The sequence below is a fragment of the Pinus tabuliformis genome, chromosome 9 (assembly GCF_031772625.1).
Source record: "Pinus tabuliformis cultivar Carrire ecotype Pingquan chromosome 9, CPIR1, whole genome shotgun sequence".
NCBI lineage: Eukaryota > Viridiplantae > Streptophyta > Pinopsida > Pinales > Pinaceae > Pinus > Pinus tabuliformis.
This window is the reverse complement of record NC_142307.1, coordinates 1,418,678,347-1,418,692,284: the sequence shown is the minus strand read 5'-3', so window position 1 is coordinate 1,418,692,284 and position 13,938 is coordinate 1,418,678,347. Positions and strand designations below refer to the sequence as shown.

Sequence of the window (13,938 nt, the reverse complement as noted above, 5' to 3'; positions counted from 1 at the left end):
ACATGGGTAGCTGGATAAGGGGAAGCCCACACCTAGGTATGTAATGTATAGGAGGGAGCAGTCATGGTACATGAGGTGCCCTGGCCTTGATTTTTCCACCCTTCTTTATATGCCTTTTTTCCTTTTATGATTTTTCTTTAATTAACTACTTGGGGCTCAAAGGACAAGAGCATGATGTGTAAGATATAGTAGTGATTACCCCCTTTAAGGCAGGGCGGTTCATTTCCCTGCAAGGGTTGGGACAATCATGAGTTCCTGAATGATAAAGGAGGCCCATGTAGGGCTTATGAAACTAGGGTTATGGCCATGGATTGGGGTAGAACTCATGTGTTGGCTTTTGCCCACGTATTAATTATTTTTGTCACGACCATCTTTTGCATTTTCTGGTACTATTTCTTGTTAAATGTGGCCAATTATGCTTTTTTTTTTTTAGTTGCTTCAACCTTTGGGCATCATTCTTGGCTTGACCCAAGGTGGGGGCAAGGGGATAGGGAGGCTAGCCCTATGTGGACCCAGGTGGGAGAAATGATGAATGGGGGTATAGTGAGTGGGAAGGGAGTAATATATGTAGGTAAAGGAGCGGGACCACGCACCCAAAGTTAGGGTTTCCCAAGTAGTACCACCCTAGAACCAAATTGTCAATAAGGAGATCCCACGAGACTAAGATTCAAGGGTAACAACCAAAAGAGATCAAGGAGACAAGAGTACAAACTAAACCCACTCATTCCGCCAAATCCCCCTATCAATCCATACCCAAAAGTATCCATGATAAGTAAACCCAATAGTCAATTATCAAATGACAAGACATACCTTTAGATTTGAGAGGCCTACCTTCAAACATATAATCAATATAGGTGGGTGAGGGACCACATGGCTAGCTCAACTGGCAGAGAAATGGCACAATGAGCTAGTAGGAGGCATCAAGGGGCTACTGGCTGTTGGTTGAAGCTCATCATGGATAAAATATTTCTCCTGGGTATATCACCCACAAAATGGTTGGTAACATGCCACTAAGAGGCACCCATTCGGTCCCCTCTCGAAGGTTATATAAAGGAGACTATCTCTCCTCATTAGCAATTTAGCACATGAACTTTTTTCATGCATCTTTGATCCATTGAAATTATAGGAGGGCTGAAATTTCAAGAGGAAGCTGGAATTCTAGGGAGGGCCAAAATTTCAAGAACTTGGTTTTTGACATGGCACTTGATCATAATCTTGGTTATTAGTTTGGATATTATCATGTCATGGTTATTTCTGATGTATTAATGGATTTGGAACTCTCCCATAGTCTCATAAGGAAAACATTTATGGGTTTTCCTCTTGTCTGTTTTTCCCTGGCCTCAGGCCTAATTTTTGTGTCTCTTGTTTCATTGTTTCGTGGTTACTTTATTGCTCTTTCATGTTTATTAGATGATTTTTTTTCTTTTGTATAACTGCCTAAATGAGATTGAATTTAATACCATGTGAAATTAATGTTTAATTGATCATTGAAGTAGTTATCCGTTGAATAAAAACTTAATTCTAGCATGTGCCCTAGAAAATCAACAAGATGCACTATTATAAGATGTATATTAAGTTGCCTTTCTTCATGATGTACTTAAGGAAGAAGCGTACTTGGAGCTACCTCATGGCTTTGAGGCACATAAGATGAGACTTATGATTATAGATTGATAAAAGTCCCATATGGACTGAAGTTAGTCCCTTGGACCTGACATGTCTGGATTGATGGACATTTGATGCAAAATTCAACCCCTCTTCAGGATTGAAGGTATGTCTTTGATATTTGATCTTTATATGCTAACAATTTATTTCTGACATGATCAGATCATCTCAACGTTAATTTCTAGAGGGAGTTGACCTCTAAGCCCAAGGTGATCCACATCTTGAGATTGGTTGTGAAGGCTTCCTTGTTAAGGGAAGTATGTTGTCAGAGACTTGGTCAATAGTGGTTTTGAGGCTTGCATTACAATAATCGCTGAGGCTTTTTTTATTGTATTTTTGGCTTATATCTTTATAGGTTTACTCAAATTTCAATTGTAGACACAGAATTAAATTATGCATCCAATGATTACCTATTATGCAAAGTTTTGAGAAGACTCACACTAATAAAAATTGAAGATACGTTAAAAAGTGTGTTGAACACATTTTTTAATGTATCTTCAATTTTTATCAATGTGGGTCTTTTCAAAAGTATGCATAATGGTCACTCCAAAATTTCATTTCGCGTCCAAAGAGTGTGTACACTTGAAATCTGAGTAGACCTATAAGGAGATAAGCCAAAAATACAAATTAAAAAACAGTTTTTTTTTTTTTTTTTTTAATTTTCCCTCCAAAATATTTACATGTACCTCTTTTTAAATTTAAAGTATTTTGATTGGTTTACATATTACGTACATGAAAATTTCTTGGGCACTGTTAGGTTGAAATTTTCTCTAATGACACGGTTTTGCGGGGCTTTTTTTGTTTTTGTTTTTTTGGAAATTTCGCACTGTTATGTGAGGAACTATGTTTTTCGAATACTCCCAAGGTGCCTCTTGATGCTTCCTATATGCTCCCTAATGGTAATGTTAAATTCTTAAAATAAAAGTGACATTATCCTTTATCTTTCATTTTCATCCTTTTACTTAAATTTTTAACATTACCACGAAATGACTCAGGATGTTTGAGAGTAGTTACAACCTCATCAGACTTCACATGGAGAAAATAGAATTTCATATCCCATTCAAAATTCATCAAACTTAACAGTTTTTAGGATCAATGGGATTGTGGCATTTCATTGGATTATATCATGTATGAGGGCAAGTGATTGGCATTTAATCAAGAGCACCAAGCCCTATATGTACCCTAGTGTTGGTGTTGTTGATTGTTGAACTTCTTTGTCACGACCTTAGCAAATATGTACCCTTCACTCAAGTCAAAATCATTGATCAGGCATGTTAAGCTTTCTCTACCATATGATAAGGCTTAGATTAGGTCGTTTGATCAAAGTTGGGCAATGTTGACTAATATCCCTAGAGAATCGAAGTAGGCAAAGGCTAGACAAGAGAAGAGGAATCTAGATTCTAGATGGTTGATACTGGAATAATTAATGATTGATGTACAATGGATGCCATATCTATCTTGATTTATGTAAAAATATGCATGTTTTCATGTCTTCTACAACTAATTTGGTATTTTGGATGTTTTTTTTAAATATAAATGCAAATATATATAGTAGATGCTTCCGAGATGCTTCACTTGCTAGATTTTTGGGAAATGACGCTTCCACGGATCCGCTTCCAAAAAATGTCCCCTCTTCGTCCCCGCTTTGTGCAACATTGGTTGGAGGATCTTTACCTGGAGGTAAATTGCTCTCCCCAATGATGATTCTTCTTCTTTAGATAGAGATATCATTGTTCAACTGATGATTAGAGGAGAGAGTCGAGACAAGTTGAAATGAGATGTGATGAGATGGATGACTTGCTGATTCAGCTAAGATAAGGCTATGAAGCTTAACTTGGAGACCCCTAGGGTTTGGAGGATATTTATCCTTGTGGTAAATTGATCTCCCCTAATGTCCGTTGTGAATTATTCTTCTTTTATGAGACAAGATAAGACGAGACGAGACGAGATGAGACATGATGTAGCCATGATGAGACATCGCAGATGAGACTTATGATGCAGATGGAAATTCATCCCTAGTTGAGAGGGAGTGTTGAAATTGGGGCAGCTATGGGACGACTTTTCCCATAGGAACCTAACTACCCCAAGGAAAGCCCATCTTGCCGCACAAGAAGAATTCAAAATTGGTTAAGGAAATTATTATTATTCGGCACTCCCATCATTAATAATTTGGGCAAGCAATCTTTGGAGAAAAATATATTTAATAATTATTGAAAGCGAATTTGAATTTAAGTTTTCCCTCCTTTTGTAAGTCGGTTTGCCCTCAGAAGCACGTGTCCTTTCACACATGCAAACAACTATAAATATACAACTGTCCTCCATCATCTTGGGCATCAATTTGATATTCTTTGAGGCTTGCATTACAATAATCGCTGAGGCTCATGCATTACAGTCAATGTTGCATGAAGCGGGGACGTTTTTTGGAAGCGGGGCCGCGGAAGCGTCATTTTCCAAAAATCTAAGAAGCGAAGCATCTGCTATATATATATTATATTTTTTTGCATTTATACTCAAAACAAACATCCCAAATACCAAATTAGTTGTAGAAGACATGAAAACATGCATATTTTTGCATAAATCAAGATAGATATAACATCCATTGTACATTAATGATTAATTATTTGAGCATCAACCATTTAGATGCATCAACTATCTAGAATCTAGATTCTTCTCCTCTTGTCTAGCCTTTACCTCTACCTCGATTGTCTAGGGATATTAGTCAACATTGCCCAATTTTGATCAAACTACCCAATTCAAGACTTAAAATATGGTAGAAAAAGCTTAACATGCTTGATCGATGATTTTGACTTGATTGAAAGGTAATTTTTTATTAAGGGCATGCCGCGTGACAAAGGAGTTCAACAATTAACACCACCAACACTAGGGTACATATAGGGCTTGGTGCTCTTGATTAAATGCTAATCTCATACCTTCATACTTGATATAATCTAATGAAATGCCACAATCCCATTGATCCTAAATTCCTGAAAACTGTTAAGTCTGCTGAATTTTTAATAGGATATGAAATTCTATTTTCTCCATATGAAGTCCAATGAGGCTGGAACCACTCTCAAACATCTTGAGTCATTTCATGGTAATGTTAAAAATTTAAGTAAAAGGATGAAAATGAAAAATAAAGGAGAATGTCACTTTTACTTTAAGAATTTAACATTACCATGAGGGAGCATCTGCTATATTTATATTTTTTTTTTTGCCTTCATTCGTCACCCTAACCCAAGGTGGACCCACCCCCAACAAGCAAACTCACCTAAAATAAAAAAAAAGATTGAAAAAAAATGATTTTCTAAACGCTTTTCCGGAAGCATACGGGAATCGTACGCTTCCTCCTCTGAAGCGCCACGCTTTCGACCCCTGAAGCGCCACGCTTCCGACGCCCGAAGCGTCATGCGAAGCGCGCTTCGGCGCTTCAGAAGCGGCGCTTCGGCGCTTCAGAAGCGGCGCTTCCATACCACACTTCCGAATTTCCAGGAAGTGGCAAAAAATTCGGAAGTGGCGCTTCCGAATTTCAAAAGCGCGCTTCCGGCCAAGCTTCCTAGGCGCTTCCATACGAGACGCGCTTCGAGGCTTGGAACCGGGGGGGGGGGGGGGGGGGGGGGCTTTGTGCAACATTGATTACAGTGGCCCGCTCTTGGTTACAGTGGTTTGTATCATTCATATGTGGCTCACATCATTCTTGGTAACTCGAATTACCTGTGGTAGTTTGCATTCTTTGTGGATCGTATATCCCTAAGGCTCGTTATATCTTATTTGTGGCACACATCATTTTTCTATGGTTCACATTACTTTTGTGGTTCAATATACTTCACTGCGGCTCATATTTACATATCTGGGGCTTGATTCATATACTTTGTGGCTCGGTTATATTCAATGTCTGGCTCTCATTATAATGACTCACTCTCAATATAGTGGCTTGCTCTCATTACAGTGGGACATTCTCTTTATTGTGGCTTACTATGATAGTAGCTCATATTACCTGTGACTCACATATCTAGTGGCTCACATATTTTGTAGCTCAGATAGCCTATAGCTCGCATATCCTTGTAGCTGGCATACCCTGTTGCTAGCATACTCTGTGCTATGGCTTGTATAATTCTCCATGTGATGTATGGACAGTGACCGTGACTGTGAGATTGTGATCCATATGACATTAAGACAATGATCTATATAACCTTATGTGATAGTAAGCTTGAGACCCTTGTGATGTATGACAATATCCTTATATGGCAGAACCCTCATGACAGTAATGATTGGGAAATGGTGATGTATGTCAGTGACAATATCCTTGTTACATAAAAGTGACCTTGATAGTAACAGTGACATTTGCTATGGTATTAACCCTTGATATAACCTTGGAGACAATAACCTTAACTATGGTAGTGACCTCGTTGCATAACATTGAATTTGATGATTAACAATGGCAGTGACAGTGACCTTGTTGATGAATGAGTGATGACAGTAACCTAGTATGGCAGTGATCTTTGGTGTAGCAATAACCCTGATAGTGATCTTTGGTATGGCAATAACCTTGACATAACACAATGACTCTTGATATGACAATGACCTTATTCTATGACAGTGACCTATTGATATATAATAGAGATCTTTGCACCTATGACAATGATGATTTGGGTAGTGATAGATGTGCATATGACACTATTGATATAATGACTCTTATGGTGATAGGGATAAAATGTGATGTTTGGCAGTTCTCCTATGTATACAATGTTCTTATGTTGATGATGTTAGATATACTTGATAGAGATTGTTGTTACTTGTGTCAATTATAGATGTGTTTGCTACCAAGTTTGGCCTAAGAGGCCTAATGTATTAGATGTTGAAAGATGTGTCCCATACTCAATGTACTTTGTATATTAACTGAACATTTGATGAATATCTAAGAAGAAGAATCTGGTTGGGTTTTCCTCCTTGTGGGGTGAATGTTATATGAACACGGTGGAAAAGTTTAAAATTGCAATTATCCAGAAGAGAACAATTTAGCCCTAAAAATTAACATGGTATCTGAGTTAGGCTGAAGAAAAGTCATTGAGATCACCCCTGTGCAAACACCCATGGAGTGAATCAAGTAGAGTGAAAGAGATGGAGATGGCAGAGACCTTAAAGAATGTTATGGTTTGAAGGAAACCCTTGTTCTTACAATAAGAACCCTAGTATGAAACTTCATGATATGATGTGATCAATAAGAAGCCATTCAATTATTCAAGTAATTGGGACAGATTCAGAGAAACCCTAGATGGACTTATCTCCTACCCAATAGGATATGATATGATATAGATCCAGTGATCATCTCCTGCATTGATAAGTTGGGTTTGGTTGTCGATGAAAGAGATTAAGGATATGAGTGGTACTCATGAGGATGCATTTCTTCTAGAGACGACATTGACATATGATTGATGGTTTGTGGTGTAGGATCAAGAGGGAGCTAATAACTTCCTACAACCCTTGTTAAAGATAAGTTCTCTCAAGGCTTATGTTATTTCTTTATGATACTGCTCTTATTTAGATGCTCTTATTAAGATTTATTGTTTTAAACTATTGTTTATGCTCCCTGCATGAATATTTGAATGCTTCTTTCATTAACTTCTTGGATGAGGATGTGATCAAGGAAAGCAAATCCCAAGGATCATCAGGATGCAAAATAGTGTAAGAAGAGTAATCTCCAAGAGGGAGTTGGTGAAGGATAATGAAGAAACCACGCTCCTGTTTAGGAAAGGGAAGGCAGTGTTGCCTCATTGCCAGGTACGCTTTCATTATGATTATTTATTTTGCTATTATTTGTCTTTGTCTTATTTTGGGATCAACATGTACATTTGATGAATGTAAGGTCCAAGTCCTCTATTCGAGATTGAGAAGAATGTCGAGCCATCCCATGATTAGAGTGGCACTTGATAAATGAACAAGAGCCTAGAGCTTGAAGGAAGGATCTTATCTCTTAAGTTGATATCTATGATTGAAGAGGCTTCCTATTCAGAGGGAGCAGATCGTCATGTAACGATGAGATATTCTGAGATAAGAAAAATATGAGAAGCGATATGTCCTTCATGCAAGGACCATTCTAGATGACAAGATGCAGCAGTGTCAGATGCCTCAGCAATGTTAAAATTCATCAGTGATAAGGAATATGCTCTCACAGGGAGAGGATTGTAGCCCTTGTTACCAGATGCACTATTATCAGATGTATGTGAAGTTGACTTCCTCATGATGTTCTTAAGGAAGAAGCGTACTTGGAGCTACCTCAAGGCTTTGAGGCACATAAGATGAGACTCATGATTACAGATTGAAGAAAGTCCCATATGGACTCAAGTTAGCCCATTGGACTTGGCATGCTTGGATTCATGGACATCTGATCCAGACTTCAACCTCTCTTCAGGATTGAAGGTATGTATTTGATATTTGATCGTTATATGCTAACAATTTATTTCTGATAGGATCAAATCATCTCAGTGTTCAATGCTAGAAGGAGTTGACCTCTAAGCCCAAGGTGATCCACATCTTGAGATTGGTGATGAGGACTTCCTTGTTTAGGGAAGTATGTTGTCAAAGACTTGGCACAATGAATCACACAGAAGCAGTTGACAGGGACTCCTCTTTAGATTTAGATTTGATGGATCCTTACTTTGCTTCATGTGTTCTAAGCCTGATTGAGCCTGGACATGTATATTGAGTTGCTGCTAAACATGTGTTGAGATATCTAGATGAAACTATTAATCATGGGCCGAGACAAATTGTCGGAAACTTGATGGGTACATCGATGTTGATTGTGATTGAAAATGTTGTTGATAGAAAAAGCACATTTGGGTGCTGTTGTTTTAGCTTTTGGGATCTGCCATGATTTCTTGGATGAGCCAGAAATGGAAGTTTGTTGCTTTGAGTACATTGTTGCTAGCATGGCTAGCTGTGAGGCAATATGGTTGAGGAAGCTCTTTGGATAACTGTTTGAGTATGTGCTAGACACGACTGTGATATATTGTAATAACAAGAGCGAGACTCGATTTTTAGAGCTTCTAGTGTCCCTTGACAGGGTAAAGCTCATTGAGATTAGATATCGCTATATCTGAGATATGATGTACAAAGGGAGCAATATGGCTCGAGCATAGAGGGAGCGGTGAGGCTTTGACAGTGATTTGTTGTGGAATTGAAATAGTGAGGCTTTAGCAAATGAGTAAGGTGCTAACTTTTTTGGTCTACAGAGAGAAACTTGGAATTATGGAGAAAGTATCCCTTCTTGGAAGGGATCCTGGCTGGTCACGAACACTAAGCTATGCTCTTCCCCCTTGTTTGAGCTCCTAGGGAGGGAATGGAGATGGAGAGCTCTTGGGGTTGAGGGAACTCTGGACAATAGGATAGCTATGATCCTTACCTCTCATGGTAAGTAGTATCCTTCTTATTGTCAATGTAGGGTGTGTGTGATCCTTGTCATTTATGGCAAGTTGGGTATCCTCCCCTACCATCAAATTTGAGACTTGACAGAGTATACCGCAATATGCATCCTACCCACATGTTGTGCTTGTTGGGATTGCCCCTCATCTGGCCAATGACTGTGGAGACTTAGATTTGAAGGATCTTTACCCATGGCAGACGCATCTGGTAAATTGATCTCCCTGAGTCCAAGATGCATGTTGTTCAATCCTCTTGATCACTAAGGGTCAAGTTGGGTGACACAAGGTTTGGAGGATCTTTGTCACTTGTGGCAAACCGATCTCTCCTATTGTCATTGGATATAGGGTTGGAGGATCTTTACCCGAAGGAAAATTGACCTCCCCTATGATGATTCTTCTTCTTTAGATAGAGATATCATTGTTCAACTAATGATCAGAGGAGAGACAAGTTGAAATGAGGTGTGATGATATGGATGACTTGCCGATGCAGTTGTGATAAGGTTAGGAAGCTTAACTTGGAGACCCGTAGCATTTGGAAGATCTTTATCATTTTGGTAAATCGATCTCCCCTACCGTCGGTTGTGGATTATTCTTCTTTTATGAGATGAGATGAGACATGATGTAGCGATGATGAGACATCCGAGATGAGACTTATGATGCTGATGGAAATTCCTCCCTGGCTGAGAGGGAGTGTTGAAATTGCGGCAGATATGGGACGAATGCCCCCATAGGAACCTAACTACCCTAAGGAAAGCCCATCTTGCCCCACAAGAAGAATTCAAAATTGGATAAGGAAATTATTATTATTTGGCACTCCCATCATTAATCATTTTGATAAGCAATCTATTGTCGATGCGACAAACACCCTCCAAATTTTTTCCTACACTCGAATTTTGGAGCCTACTAAGTATCTTATGATCTGTCGTTCCATGTGTATAATACTCACTTCATGGTCAGTTGATGTTTTGCTAAGTGCTCAAATCTTCTTCTCAGATTCTAAGTGTCAAAGTCCCTTTCTCATACATGCTCAGTCCTTGATGAATTCATAAATGCACTTCTTTCCATGCAAGCTACGATAGGCATTACACAGTTCTTGAAGGTAAGGCTTGAACAATCTCTAGGAGCAATGTTTGCACAATGTTCAAGTATAGTAAACTGCGCAACCTATGCCGACAGTCAATGCACATATCATCTGACAACCCATCTCACTTTGATTACAATTGTACTACTCTTCTAGTGAGTTTTCTCAATTGTTGCTTTCTACGCACCTTTACTTTCACAAGTGTCGCTTTCACTTTCGCGATAATGGTTTTTGCTTGCTTTCTCTTAAACAAGTGTCGTTTTCACTTTATCTTCGCTTTGGCATGTGTTTCTTTCACTTTCTTTAGCTTTTGCAAGTGTCGTTTTCACTTTTTCTTACTAGCGCAAGTGTCACTTTTAACTATTTCCACTCTTGTATGTGTCGCAACTTCGCATTTCACTAGAGGGAGTTTTAGTGCACTCTTCTGCACTAGTTAGTCCTATATATCATAAATATATGCACTAGACACATTCCTACAGCTTAGCGCACTTTCTGGTTGTAGTCGACACTTCTGCCGTAACTTGTGTTCTAATTGTTGCAATGCTACATTTCAACTGTCGCACTTAGAAATAAGTGTCTCTTTGTTGTCATTTCAAGGTGTGATCGCTGATCATGAGTCATGTGCATTCCCCAGGCTTATATTGATGGCATTCATGTGTGTTATCTATGTTTGAGTCTCATTTGGATGCTTTCCTCTCTCTTACTCTATTGGTCCTACACTTGGCCATTTTGGAGCTCTTCTTGGTCCTCTTGCCCAGTGCAAGTTATGAAGGTGATGAGCACTGCCTATCCATGAGCCTCATTTATCAAACCTTTACCTTCCCAGACTTGTGCACAGAGTCTTTTTCTCAGGCTAGCTCCTATCATTGCACATTAAGAACCTCCAAAGCATGGTCATTAACCTCTGCTGCTTGTACTGACTTACTACCATGTACCATGATTAGTTTTGCCTTGCATAGCGCATAGAGCACTTCTAGTTGACGACAAAGACCTCCTCCATCCCCTTGCAAAAGAAAATTGTGCAATGCAAGGGTCTTCCTTCCTTCACAATGCAATGAGAACCATCCTAGCAAAGTGACTTGACTTTCAACTGCTTGCCTGAACCAACTACGCTATCCTTCCTTCCAGTGAGCCTCCCTTTGCACACTGCATAGTTCTAGTGGACAGTGAGTTAACCCTTGAGCCACTACAACCCTCAATTGTGTAAGCATAGGATTCTGCCCCTCACGCAGTGTGCATTGTGCAGTTGCAATGCCTAGTCTTGCCTCCTCTATTGATTGGAACCCCTCACTGCGCAGTCAAATTGTTATGCTTAGCCTCTTCTATGCATTGCATGGTTCGAGTAGACAATGAGACCTTCCCTCACTCAATGTGAAGCTCACCTTCATTGTCTCCCTCTCCCCTGAGCACTGTACACTGCGCAATTTTAGTCAACAAGCTCATCAACCTTGTCTCTTGCACTTGCTCATTGTGCTAGGCCTTGAAGAGCCCCTCGTTACAACCCATTTCTCATTTCTAGTGAGCACTAGTGTGTTCCCTCAACCATTGCTGAGCTCAACTGAGCAATTCCTAGCAAGCCTTTCCTCTTCAGTCCCTACACAAGGCCTTCACAATCAACTTCTTCCATGAACAAACTAGGGGTAGAATAGATGATTTCCGGATTGATCTTGCCTTTTCATGAGTAAACTTCATTGGCAGGTGTACCACCTCAATAGGGCAAGGTGATGCTCAAGGAAGATGTCAAGGAGAAGAAACAAAGAGCCACTTGTAGAAAAGAAGCACAAAGAAGAACCATCATGAAGACATGAAGAGATCTTGGACCATGACAGAATGATGACATTCCATGATGACTCAAAAGGTTCCAACATTGATCCAAGACCCTTTGGAGGGTGAAGATGAAGTACAAACCAAATCTATCATCAACAATGTGAAACATGGCAACAAGGAGAGGCACTTGGCATGGATACATCACAATGAAGTCTTATGTCATAATTTCCAAGTCATGGCCTCTCAAAGTGTCATCACATAGTCCTATGGCATCCATGTATTTTCCCACATGTTGTGGAATGTAATTATCTATTTTCAAGAAAATGACAAATGTAAATATATGGAAGTCCAAGCGTCACATGTCGAATATGAAAAGTCACATGTGGACCAAAGAGTCAATAGAAGTTCAAAGGTCACTTCGGAAGTCTGAGAGTCATGAGGGTAACTCAAGAGTCATAGGCAATATGAAAGGCCATTCCTCTTGCTATAAAATAAACCTTATAACTCATGCAAATGCTTTTGGAGGCTTAGACTTTGGAGAGCTAGCCTTGGCTCCTCTTGCTTGGCATAGGAGACAAGATCATTCCTTGGAGGAGCAAGAAGTGACTTAATGTTCGACTATTGGAGCTAGTGTCTTACCATTGTAACTATGTACTTGGATCTTTCACTCAATTATCAAAAGCTCATTGAGCCAACACATTTTCATGCATGTATCGTGAATATTGTAAGACTATTCTTTAGATGTTTGCAGTATATGTTATGTTCATATGTACTAAAGAAATTGAACTATTTCATTGGCTTTGGTGCTCATCTTCTTGAATGTGTGTTGTATTTGCTTTAATGATCATTGTGTTTATGTGAACTACTTCGCTAGATAATTAACAAATCTTTCCTTGCTCTTGTGTGCCTCTCTTAGGATAGTACTATTACTTTCCTTCTAGAGACTCACTCTTTACTCCCCCCTGCAGAAAGCCTCCTTTTAAACATTGTAATTGCTGTTTCACAGTGCCAACTTACTTGCAGCCAAGGAAAACCTTTGAGTTATGATGGTCAGGCCGATACTCCGGATGGGGATCCTACTCCAAACGGTGTGAGGTCTAACTAGGACTTCACATCAGGGAGATCCCCTTGGTTGAAGGATTTCCAACACCATCAACACAATCGTTGAAGAAAAATATATTTAAATATTATTGAAAGCGAATTTGAATTTAAGATTTCCCTCCTTTTGTAACTCGACCTCAAAATTCATAAGTTGGCCTACCTCCAAAGGACGTGTCCTTTCACACATGGAAACAACTATGAATATACACCGATCCTCCATCATTCTAGGCATCGATTCGATATTTTTTGAGGCTCACATAACATTGTAACAATGGTTCTAAGGATCGCATTAGGCTTGCATTATAGTGACCTCTGAGGCTCATGTATTAAAGTGGCTCGCTCTTGGTTACAATGGTTCTCATCATTCATATGTGGCTCTTATCATTCTCGATAACTCGCATTACTTATGGTAACTTTTATTCTTTGTGGATTATATTTCTTGAGGCTCATTATATCTTATTTGTGGCACATATCATTTTTCTATGGTTCACATTACTTTTGTGGTTCATTATACTTCACTGTGGCTCATATTTACATATCTGAGGCTTGATACATATACACTGTGGCTCGGTTATATTCAGTGACTTGCTATCATTAAGGTGGCTTGTTCTCATTCCAATGGTACGCTCTCTTTACCATGGCTCACTATGGCATTAGCTCGTATTACCTGTGACTCTTATATCTGGTAGCTCGCATATTCTGTAGCTCACATACCTTGTAGCTTGCATACCTTGTGGCTAGCTACTCATTGTTATGGCTTGTATAATTCTCCATGTGATGTATGGAAAGTGACCTTGACAGTGCAACCATGATCCATATGACATCAAGACAATGACCTATATAACCTTATGTGACAGTAATCTTGAGACCCTTGAGATGTATGACAATATCCTTATATGGAATAACCCT

General features: G+C 39.3%; 1 protein-coding gene across 1 annotated transcript in view; it reads left to right on the top strand.

The window, feature by feature from the left end:
- Positions 1 to 13,938, top strand: part of PEX5 (peroxin 5) — a 442,866-nt gene that overhangs the window by 366,075 nt on the left and 62,853 nt on the right. The window lies entirely within an intron of this gene.